Below are 12500 nucleotides of genomic sequence, written 5' to 3' on the forward strand. Positions count from 1 at the left end.
GTGTGTGTGTGTGTGTGTGTGTGTGTGTGTGTGTGTGTGTGTGTGTGTGTGTGTGTGTGTGTGTGTGTGTGTGTGTGTGTGTGTGTGTGTGTGTGTGTGTGTGTGTGTGTGTGTGTGTGTGTGTGTGTGTGTGTGTGTGTGCACGAGTGCACATGTGTTTTTGTAAGTGGACCACTGACTGCATGCGGTAATTGAAGGGCTTCCCGTTGATTTCACACAATCAGACGTGCCACATTGGTGCTGATGAAAGTGAATCAAAGATAGAAGCTCTATACTAAAGGGCTCCGCCCCATAAAGAACTCCTTCCTCAATTATCTCCACAATAGCTTATTAACACCTTCTACACCTCACATCATGTTCTCCCACTTCTCTCTCTCTTCCTCCCGTCCCTCCTTCCCGCCAACCCTCCACCTCTCCTCTCCTTTATGCATCACAGAGTTATACCACATCTCCCCGCAATTGGACAGTGCCTTTCCTTCCCCCCCCTCTCTCCCTCCGCTGCTCTCCCCATCCCTCCATCTTCTTTATCCTTTTTAATGAAAGTGAGGACCCCAGTCGCCTGTCGAGGTGATCCGTATCTGCTGGTGTCTTTGAACGCTGATTGTATGACTGCTAAATGGTGCTGCATGGTGAATGGAGGCAGTTAGCCGAGTCTATATTTCCCCGCTGTAGTAATTCAGATCATTCTCTCTCTCTCTCTCTCTCTCTCTCTCTCTCTCTCTCTCTCTCTCTCTCTCTCTCTCTCTCTCTCTCTCTCTCTCTCTCTCTCTCTCTCTCTCTCTCTCTCTCTCTCTCTCTCTCTCTCTCTCTCTCTCTCTCTCTCTCTCTCTCTCTCTCTCTCTCTCTCTCTCTCTCTCTCTCTCTGTGTTTGTTTCTCTCTCCCTGCGTCCCGGGGGTTGGGGATGGGGTTGGTAGATATGAGAAGCTAGAAGAATAAGTCTCCATTACTAGTGAGGCCTAAGATGTTAATTACTTGGCATTTGGTGACGCTTCAACATATGCACGTGGCTTATGTATATATCCTGAGGGGATAATGATTGATTGTGTGTGGATGAAGGGAATGAGGAAAGGAAGGATGAAGGGAATGAGGAAAGGAAGGATGAAGGGAATGTGGAAGGGAGGGTTTTTTATTTATTTATTGTTTATTTTACCTTTATTTAACTAGGCAGGTCAGTTAAGAACAAATTATTATTTTCAATGACGGCCTAGGAACATTGGGTTAACTGCCTTGTTCAGCGGCAGTATAACAGATTTTACCTTGTCAGCTTGGGGATTCGAAGGGAAGGGAATGAGGAAGGGAAGGAATAAGGGATGTAGGAAGGGAAGGAGGAAGGGAAGGAAGAAGGGAAGGAAGAAGGGAAGGAGGAAGGGAAGGAGGAAGGGAAGGAGGAAGGGAAGGAGGAAGGAGGGAAGCTAAAGTATCTGTATTGTGTGTGAGAGGAGAGAGTAAGAGAGGGATAGATGAAGTGAAGGAAGGAGGGAAGCTAAAGTATCTGTATTGTGTGTGAGAGGAGAGAGCAAGAGAGGGATAGATGAAGTGAAGGAAGGGGTACGGCTTCTGTAATTATCCTTAATAGTTATTTTTATTTCGCTGCGATCTCCTGTTTGTGTCAGGTCTGAGTCCCAGAACAGTTCAGGATCAAAGAAACACATATTGAATCAATGCCTCTTTCTTTTTGATAACAGGGATATTGTTTGAAACTTCAATGATGAATGAAAGATGGAGAAATATGTGGAGGTAAACGTTGTATTTCCAACCCCCACCTCTCTCCGTCATTCACCTGCTTTCTCTCTCTCTTCTTCCCTCCTCCCATGTTTCTCTCTTCACTACTGTGACTGCCTCATTTAGTCTGTCTTAAACACACTCTTCCTTCCTCAGAAATAAGAGAGACAGAGAGATGGAGAGAGAGGTAGTCTAGGGGGAAATCAGTTGTCTTAATGACAAAGATGTGGTGCAGTGCAGCGTAGGTAGCGCTGGCGTTGGCGGTTGCCTTACACACATTAAATTATTCACATCAAAAAGTCATTGTTTGTCACCTGACAGAAAGAGGGACGAGGTGCAGGGATGGTGGAAACAAGTGATGAATTAAACATCAGGTTTAGAGAGAGAGAGTCAGGGAGAGATGGAGGAGGAAGAAAGATGGAGAGAGGTAGATGTGACAGAGAAAGAGGTGGAGGATAAGGTGAAAAATAAACGTCTCAGAGCAGAAGAGAGAGAGAATAAAGGAGAGGTGGATTCAAATTGGGTGATTATTAAAATCTAAACTCACCTCTGTTTATTAGGATTTTGGGCGGGAAAGCCTCCCTTCCTCCTCTCAGCCAATAAGAGATGATGAGTTTAAAGACTGGAGACAAAATAGCAGGATGATAGATTAGTGTGGCAGGATGGTAGATAACTATGGCAGGATGGTACATTACGATGGCAGGATGGTAAATTACTATGGCAGGATGGTATATTACTATGGCAGGATGGTCGATTACTATGGCAGGTTGGTAGATTACCATGGCAGGATGGTAGATTACCATGGCAGGATGGTCGATTACTATGGCAGGATGGTAGATTACCATGGCAGGATGGTCGATTACTATGGCAGGATGGTAGATTACTATGGTGGGATGGTAGATTACTATGACAGGATGGTAAATTACTATGGCAGGATGGTATATTACGATGGAAGGGTGATAGATTGCTATGGCAGGATGGTATATTACTATGGCAGGTTGGTAGATTACCATGGCAGGATGGTCGATTACTATGGCAGGTTGGTAGATTACAATGGCAGGATGGTAGATTACGATGGCAGGTTGGTAGATTACGATGGCAGGATGGTCGATTACTATGGCAGGATGGTAAATTACCATGGCAGGATGGTAGATTACTCTGGCAGGATGGTAGATTACTATGGCAGGATGGTCGATTACTATGGCAGGATGGTAAATTACCATGGCAGGATGGTAGATTACTCTGGCAGGATGGTAGATTACTATGGCAGGATGGTAGATTACTATGGTAGGATGGTAGATTACCATGGCAGGATGGTCGATTACTATGGCAGGATGGTAGATTACCATGGCAGGATGGTAGATTACTCTGGCAGGATGGTAGATTACTATGGCAGGATGGTTGATTACTATGGCAGGACGGTAGATTACGATGGCAGGATGGTAGATTGCTATGGCAGGATGGTCGATTACTATGGCAGGGTGGTAGATTACCATGGCAGGACGGTAGATTACGATGGCAGGATGGTAGATTACTATGGCAGGACAGTAGATTACGATGGCAGGATGGTAGATTACTATGGCAGGATGGTAGATTACTCTGGCAGGATGGTAGATTACTATGGCAGGATGGTAGATTACTATGGTAGGATGGTAGATTACCATGGCAGGATGGTCGATTACTATGGCAGGATGGTAGATTACCATGGCAGGATGGTAGATTACTCTGGCAGGATGGTAGATTACTATGGCAGGATGGTTGATTACTATGGCAGGACGGTAGATTACGATGGCAGGATGGTAGATTGCTATGGCAGGATGGTCGATTACTATGGCAGGGTGGTAGATTACCATGGCAGGACGGTAGATTACGATGGCAGGATGGTAGATTACTATGGCAGGACAGTAGATTACGATGGCAGGATGGTAGATTACTATGGGACTCACTCAACAACACTAAGAGCTATGACAACGGATGCAACTAAAGCCTTGATGAGAAACTGATCGGGTGCTAAAAGCCTACACATCCTGTTTACTTACATCACATCCTGTAGCTCTCTGGGAATATTTTCCCGTCGCAAAGATACCTGCTCTGTGAGCTGACACACTGTAAACGCTGTAGTTTAACCAGATATTTACTTACATTACCGGGGATCCTTTTTACATTTTTTTGTTGCTGTTTGTTAGTTGACAGTGCAGTTGTTTTAGCGTGAGGAACATGTTGCCAGTGGTATATAATGCAGTAGGGACCTTTCGAGAAAGGCTTAAGGATGTCCCTATCTCAGAGCTAGAATCTTGAGCCAGCCTTTTGCGGTGGAAGGAATGAACATGAGGAATAAGACATTAGCAACAACAACTGCTAATTAATGTCTAAGCCTTATTTAAAAATGGATTACATTTAATTATTTATGAAGTACAGAGATAACAGCTTGTTTCACAGAGATATAATGTAGCACTTAACAAAGCAGCCTAATTAATACGTTATGCTAAGTTGTATAATGTTATTCACAATGGAGAAATTAAAAATAGATCACACAACCACTTGAGTGTGTTCTCTCGACCAGAGAGAAGGAGAAGGAAAGAAGACAGAGGGAGAGACAGAAAAAACACAAGCATTTATAAAAGAGTGATTAACTTTAGGCCAGTGTTTCACTAAATATTTAACATCTTTGCTTGGTACAAAGTATATCATGAATTATAGATATTGGTGATGAGAATGTCTTGATGTAAAACAGTGTTTCAAAATGTAACCTGCTGTAGGCTTGGACCAATTACCATTGTAATAAATGAGGCTGGAGAGAAAAAAAGTATATTTGTTATTTTTAATTAATTTCTGAGGATGATGACAAGGAGGGAGCGAGGCTCTTCCATCCATTAGTCTCTTACACTTCGGAAACCTTTTGTCTAAATGGACTCCCGATTTCAGAGGACATACACCCACACACACATACTACACACACACACACACACACACACACACACACACACACACACACACACACACACACACACACACACACACACACACACACACACACACACACACACACACACACACACACACACACACACACACACACACACACACACACACACACACACACACACACACACACACACACACACACACACACACACACACACACATATGCTTTTCTATATACTGGTGCCTTTTCAAAATGGCATCTTAGGAGCCAATTCAATTGGGGTCTGTCCCCTCCCTTGGAGAGCTGGGTGATTATGCAAACAATATGTCTGAGAGACCCTGGGTGGGTGTGAGAGGGCTGCTGCTTACTGAGCCTTTGTTCTTTTCTGTGGCCATAGCACTTAGCTTTTAGTGCACTTTTCATGTCTCAAAACCGTTAGAACTTTGCTTTTAGACACATTTACTAATTGATTTCCACATTCTATAGCAATTAGCTTTTAATTTTCCCTTTTCGTCCCATTGTTTTAGCTTAGCTTTTAGCTTAGCGTTTAGCTTTTATATGCCTTTAGATGTAATGAAGGGGGAGCTCCCTAGCTAGCAGTTAACAACTTCCCGTACAACAGCAGTGAACGTAGCTGTCAGTACAACAGCAGTGAACGTAGCTGTCACTGTCAGTACGTAAAGCAGCAGTGAATGTAGCTGTCACTGTCAGTACGTAAAGCAGCAGTGAACGTAGCTGTCACTGTTAGCAGTACGTAAAGCAGCAGTGAACGTAGCTGTCACTGTCAGTACGTAAAGCAGCAGTGAATGTAGCTGTCACTGTCAGTACGTAAAGCAGCAGTGAATGTAGCTGTCACTGTCAGTACGTAAAGCAGCAGTGAATGTAGCTGTCACTGTCAGTACGTAAAGCAGCAGTGAACGTAGCTGTCACTGTCAGTATGTAAAGCAGCAGTGAATGTAGCTGTCACTGTCAGTACGTAAAGCAGCAGTGAACGTAGCTGTCACTGTCAGTACGTAAAGCAGCAGTGAACGTAGCTATCACTGTCAGCAGTACGTAAAGCAGCAGTGAACGTAGCTGTCACTGTCAGTACGTAAAGCAGCAGTGAACGTAGCTGTCACTGTCAGTACGTAAAGCAGCAGTGAACGTAGCTGTCACTGTCACTACGTAAAGCAGCAGTGAACGAAGCTGTCACTGTCAGCAGTACGTAAAGCAGCAGTGAACGTAGCTGTCACTGTCAGTACGTAAAGCAGCAGTGAACGTAGCTGTCGCTGTCAGTACGTAAAGCAGCAGTGAACGTAGCTGTCGCTGTCAGTACGTAAAGCAGCAGTGAACGTAGCTGTCACTGTCAGTACGTAAAGCAGCAGTGAACTTAGCTGTCACTGTCAGTACGTAAAGCAGCAGTGAACGTAGCTGTCACTGTCAGTACGTAAAGCAGCAGTGAACGTAGCTGTCACTGTCAGTACGTAAAGCAGCAGTGAACGTAGGTGTCAGTACAACAGCGGTGAACGTAGCTGTCACTGTCAGTATGTAAAGCAGAAGTGAATGTAGCTGTCAGTACAACAGCAGTGAACGTAGCTCTCACTGTCAGTACGTAAAGCAGCAGTGAACGTAGCTGTCACTGTCAGTACGTAAAGCAGGAGTGAACGTAGCTGTCACTGTCAGGACGTAAAGCAGCAGTGAACGTAGCTGTCAGTATAACAGCAGTGAACGTACCTGTCACTGTCAGTACGTAAAGCAGCAGTGAACGTAGCTGTCAGTATAACAGCAGTGAACGTAGCTGTCACTGTCAGTACGTAAAGCAGCAGTGAACGTAGCTGTCACTGTCAGTACGTAAAGCAGCAGTGAATGTAGCTGTCACTGTCAGTACGTAAAGCAGCAGTGAACGTAGCTGTCACTGTCAGTACGTAAAATAGCAGTGAATGTAGCTGTTACTGTCAGTACGTGAAGCAGCAGTGAATGTAGCTGTCACTGTCAGTACGTAAAGCAGCAGTGAACGTAGCTGTCACTGTCAGTACGTAAAGCAGCAGTGAACGTAGCTGTCACTGTCAGTACGTAAAGCAGCAGTGAACGTAGCTGTCACTGTCAGTACGTAAAATAGCAGTGAATGTAGCTGTTACTGTCAGTACGTGAAGCAGCAGTGAATGTAGCTGTCACTGTCAGTACGTAAAGCAGCAGTGAACTTAGCTGTCAGTACAACAGCAGTGAACATAGCTGTCAGTACAACAGCAGTGAACGTAGCTGTCAGTAGAGCAGCAGTGAACGTAGCTGTCAGTAGAGCAGCAGTGAACGTAGCTGTCAGTAAAGCAGCAGTGAACGTAGCTGTCACTGTCAGTATGTAAAGCAGCAGTGAATGTAGCTGTCACTGTCAGTACGTAAAGTAGCAGTGAACGTAGCTGTCACTGTCAGTACGTAAAGCAGCAGTGAACGTAGCTATCACTGTCAGCAGTACGTAAAGCAGCAGTGAACGTAGCTGTCACTGTCAGTACGTAAAGCAGCAGTGAACGTAGCTGTCACTGTCAGTACGTAAAGCAGCAGTGAACGTAGCTGTCACTGTCACTACGTAAAGCAGCAGTGAACGAAGCTGTCACTGTCAGCAGTACGTAAAGCAGCAGTGAACGTAGCTGTCACTGTCAGTACGTAAAGCAGCAGTGAACGTAGCTGTCGCTGTCAGTACGTAAAGCAGCAGTGAACGTAGCTGTCGCTGTCAGTACGTAAAGCAGCAGTGAACGTAGCTGTCACTGTCAGTACGTAAAGCAGCAGTGAACTTAGCTGTCACTGTCAGTACGTAAAGCAGCAGTGAACGTAGCTGTCACTGTCAGTACGTAAAGCAGCAGTGAACGTAGCTGTCACTGTCAGTACGTAAAGCAGCAGTGAACGTAGGTGTCAGTACAACAGCGGTGAACGTAGCTGTCACTGTCAGTATGTAAAGCAGAAGTGAATGTAGCTGTCAGTACAACAGCAGTGAACGTAGCTCTCACTGTCAGTACGTAAAGCAGCAGTGAACGTAGCTGTCACTGTCAGTACGTAAAGCAGGAGTGAACGTAGCTGTCACTGTCAGGACGTAAAGCAGCAGTGAACGTAGCTGTCAGTATAACAGCAGTGAACGTACCTGTCACTGTCAGTACGTAAAGCAGCAGTGAACGTAGCTGTCAGTATAACAGCAGTGAACGTAGCTGTCACTGTCAGTACGTAAAGCAGCAGTGAACGTAGCTGTCACTGTCAGTATGTAAAGCAGCAGTGAATGTAGCTGTCACTGTCAGTACGTAAAAGCAGCAGTGAACGTAGCTGTCACTGTCAGTACGTAAAATAGCAGTGAATGTAGCTGTTACTGTCAGTACGTGAAGCAGCAGTGAATGTAGCTGTCACTGTCAGTACGTAAAGCAGCAGTGAACGTAGCTGTCACTGTCAGTACGTAAAGCAGCAGTGAACGTAGCTGTCACTGTCAGTACGTAAAGCAGCAGTGAACGTAGCTGTCACTGTCAGTACGTAAAATAGCAGTGAATGTAGCTGTTACTGTCAGTACGTGAAGCAGCAGTGAATGTAGCTGTCACTGTCAGTACGTAAAGCAGCAGTGAACTTAGCTGTCAGTACAACAGCAGTGAACATAGCTGTCAGTACAACAGCAGTGAACGTAGCTGTCAGTAGAGCAGCAGTGAACGTAGCTGTCAGTAGAGCAGCAGTGAACTTAGCTGTCAGTAGAGCAGCAGTGAACTTAGCTGTCAGTATAGCAGTAGAGAACTTAGCTGTCAGTGCAGCAGCAGTGAACTTAGCTGTCAGTAGAGCAGCAGTGAACTTAGCTGTCAGTAGAGCAGCAGTGAATTTAGCTGTCAGTGCAGCAGCAGTAGCTAAGTCATCTGAAAATATTATTCTCAACAGCGTTTTAAGATAAGACAATAGCTGTTTCAGCTCATTTGGAAAAGGACATTTCATACTCTGATAGGAGTGGATAGATGCAGGGTAGAACTGAAATGATTGATCAATGAATGATGGTCATTGACTACAGCTCAGCGTTCAACACCATAGTGCCCTAAAAAGCTCATCACTAAGCTAAGGACCCTGGGACTGAACACCTCCCTCTGCAACCGGATCCTGGACTTCCTGACAGGCCGCACCTAGGTGGTAAGGGTAGGCAATAACACATCTGCCACGCTGATCCTCAACACGGGGACTCCTCAGGGGTGTGTGCTTAGTCCCCTCCTGTACTTCCTGTTCATCCACAACTGCGTGGCCAAGCACGGTGTCGTTTTTTTGGGTATCTGTACTTTACTCTACTATTTAAGTTTTAATTTTACTCTACTACATTCCTAAAAATAATTATGTACTTTCTAGTCCATACATTTCCCTGACACCCAAAAGTACAGGAAAATGGTCTAATTCACGCACTTAAAGAGAAAATCCCTGGTCATCCCTACTGCATCTGATCTGGTGGACTCATTAAAAACAAATGCTTTGTTGGTCAATTATGTCTGAGTGTTGGAGTGTGCAACTGGGTATCCGTCAATAAAAAAAACAAGAAAATCGTGCCGTCTCGTTTGCTTAATTTATAACTTCTTTGGGATAAGGGGCGGTATTTTGACGTGCGGATGAAAAGCGTGCCCAAAGTAAACTGCCTGCTACTCAGGCCCAGAAGTGTCACGCCCTGACCATGGAGAGCCATTGTTTCTCTATGGTGAAGTGGGTCAGGGCGTGACTGGGGGTGATCTAGTTTGTTTATTTCTATGTGGTGTTCTAGTTTGTTTTTCTATCTTGGTGATTTGTATGATTCCCAATTAGAGGCAGCTGGTAATCGTTGTCTCTAATTGGGGATCATATTTAAGTAGCCTTTTTTCCCACTTGTGTTTATGGGATATTGTGTTTTGAGTTAGTGCACGTAGCATCTCGTTAGTCACGGTTCGTTGTTTGTTTCTTTATTTGTTTTGTTCTAAGTTTTCACTTTAATAAATTATGTGGAAACCATTTCGCGCTGCAGCTTGGTCCGATCATTATTCTAACGAACGTGACAGAATATCCCATCAAACCAGGACCAAGCAGCGTGTTCACCAGATGAAGGATTTCTGGACATCGGAAGGAGATAATGGAGGACAGCGGCGACAGGGTTTGCGGCTACAGAGAGCAAACCCAAGTTTGTCCTTGGGGGGGAATATGGAGCTGGAGACTGAGCAGAGGGAAGAGCCAGAGACTGTCAGGGAGGCAATGGCGAAGTTGGGAGAGTGAGATGAGAGAGATGTTGTGCAAGTGTGTTCTGCTCAACATCCGATCAGAGGATCCGGTTAGCAGTCTGGTGCAACCTGTGCCGGTTCCACGCTTCTGGCCTCGAGTGCGCTTCTCCAGTTCGGTACGTCATGTGTCCCCTCCTCGCACTCTCCCTGAAGTGCGTGTCCTCAGTCAGGTACGTCCTGTGCCTGCTCCTCGCACTCTCCCTGAAGTGCGTGTCTCCAGTCAGGTACGTCCTGTGCCTGTTCCTCGCACTCTCCCTGAAGTGCGTGTCTCCAGTCAGGTACTTCCTGTGCCTGCTCCTCGCACTCTCCCTGAAGTGCGTGTCACTAGTCCGGTGCCACCTGTCTCCGCTCCACGCACTAGGCCTCCAGTGCGACTTCCCAGTCCGGTGCGTCCTGTGCCTGCTCTTCGCGCTCGCCCTGAGGTGCGTGTCCCCAGTCCGGGTACCACCAGTGCCGGCCCCACGCACCAGGCTTCCGGCGACAGTTCCCAGTCCAGAGCTTCCGGCGACAGTTCCCAGTCCAGAGCTTCCGGCGACAGTTCCAAGTCCAGAGCTTCCGGCGACAGATCCCAGTCCAGAGCTTCCGGCGGTGTTTCACAGTACAGAACATCCTGAGATGGTTCACGGTCCGGAACCTCCTGAGACGGTCAACGGTCCGGAACCTCCAGCTCCATGGCCGGACCTTTCCCCTGCGCCGATGCCCAGTTCGAGCAGGGCGTCCAGTCCAGCTCCAAGGCAGGAGCCCTTCTCTGCAACGATGCCCAGTCTAGACACGGCGTCCAGTCCCGCTCCATGGCAGGAGTCTTCTTCCGCACCGAGGTCCAGTCCAGGTACAGTGTTCAGCCTTGGTCCATGGCTGGATCCGCGGGATGAGCGGGTTCTTCGGCCCGCACCAGAGCCACCACCAAAAATGGTGGATCCGAGAGCTGAAGGGGTTCTTCATCCCGCACCAGAGCCGCCCCCGATGCTGGGGGATCCACGGGATGAGTGGGTACTTTGTCCCGCACCAGAGCCGCCCCCGATGCTGGGGGATCCGCGGGATGAGCGGGATCTTCGCCCCGCACCAGAGCCGCCACCAACACTAGACACCCCCCTTAACCCTCCCTTTTTGTTTCAGGTTTTGCGGTCGGAGTCCGCACCTTTGGGGGGGGGGGTACTGTCACGTCCTGACCATAGAAATACTTTATTTTCTATGGTAGAGTAGGTCAGGACGTGACTAGGGGTTTAGTCTAGTTTATATTTAACATCTCTGTATTCACGGTTCGTTGTTCATTTATTGTTTATTGTTTTTGTTAAGGTTCACTATTAATAAATTATGTGGAACTCTACATTCGCTGCGCCTTGGTCCGACATTTATTCCAGCGAACATGACAAGAAGCCTGAGGATATGCATAGGATAGGCATACAATTGGTAGATTTGGATAGAAAACACTCTAAAGTTTCTAAAACTGTTAAAATAATGTCTGTGGGTATTACAGAACTGAAAACCCCGAGGACAAACCACCCCCCCCCAAAAAAAAGTTCATCCTACCACGGATTTCAATGGCTGGCACTTTTATAATAGGGCGAAATCGTGCCCGATTGCAGTTCCTATGGCTTCCACTAGATGTCAACAGTCTTTAGAAAGAGTTTCAGGCTGGTTTTTGGAAAAATGAGCCAGAAATTGTAGTTTTTCTAGGTGGCTCCCATTTTGGCTGTAGTTTTTCCAAGCGCGTGAATGAGAGCGCGTTCTTTGGTATTTTTCTCCGGTAAAGACAATAATGATTCTCCGTCTTAAATTTGATCGTTTATTTGCGTATTAGAGTACCTAGGTTTGATTATAAATGACCTGTTTGGATAAGTTTATTGGTAATGTTTAGGATTCATTTTGTATGCATTTTGAAGGAGGGATTATTGAGGGAGTTTTTATGGATATAAAGAAGGACTTTATCGAGCAAAAGCACCATTTGTAATATACCTGGGACCTTTTGGAGTGCCAACAGAAGAAGATCTTCAAAGGTAAGGCATATATTATATCGCTATTTCTGACTTTCGTGTCGCAACTCCCTGGTTGAAAATGATTTGTTATGCATTTGTGTGCTGGGCGCTGTGCTCAGATTATCGCATGGTTTGCTTTCGCCGTAAAGCCTTTTTGAAATCTGACAAGGCGGCTGGATTAACAACAAGTTAAGCTTTATTTTGATCTATTGCACTTGTGATTTCATGAAAGTGTAATATTTATAGTAATTTTAATTTAAATTTGGCACTCTGCAATTTCACCGGAAGTTGTCCCACGCTAGCGTCCCACTGATCCGCAAGAAGTTTTAAGGTGTTTGAAATTATTTATACTTTTACTTTTGATACTTAAGTATATTTTAAAGAAAATACTTTTTGACTTTTACTCAAGTAGGATTTTACTTGGTGACTTTCACTTTTACTTGAGTCATTTTCTATTAAGGTATCTTTAATTTTACTCAAGTATGACAATTAGATACTTTTCCCACCACTGCTGACGATACAACAGTGGTAGGCCTGATCCCCGAGAACTATGAGACAGCCAATAGGGAGGAGGTCAGAGACCTGGCAGTGTTTTGCCAGGACAATAACCTCTCCCTCAACGTGAGCAAGACAATGGAGCTGATCGTGGACTACAG

Source organism: Salvelinus alpinus, chromosome 10 (assembly GCF_045679555.1).
Source record: "Salvelinus alpinus chromosome 10, SLU_Salpinus.1, whole genome shotgun sequence".
In the NCBI taxonomy this organism is placed as follows: Eukaryota; Metazoa; Chordata; class Actinopteri; order Salmoniformes; family Salmonidae; genus Salvelinus; species Salvelinus alpinus.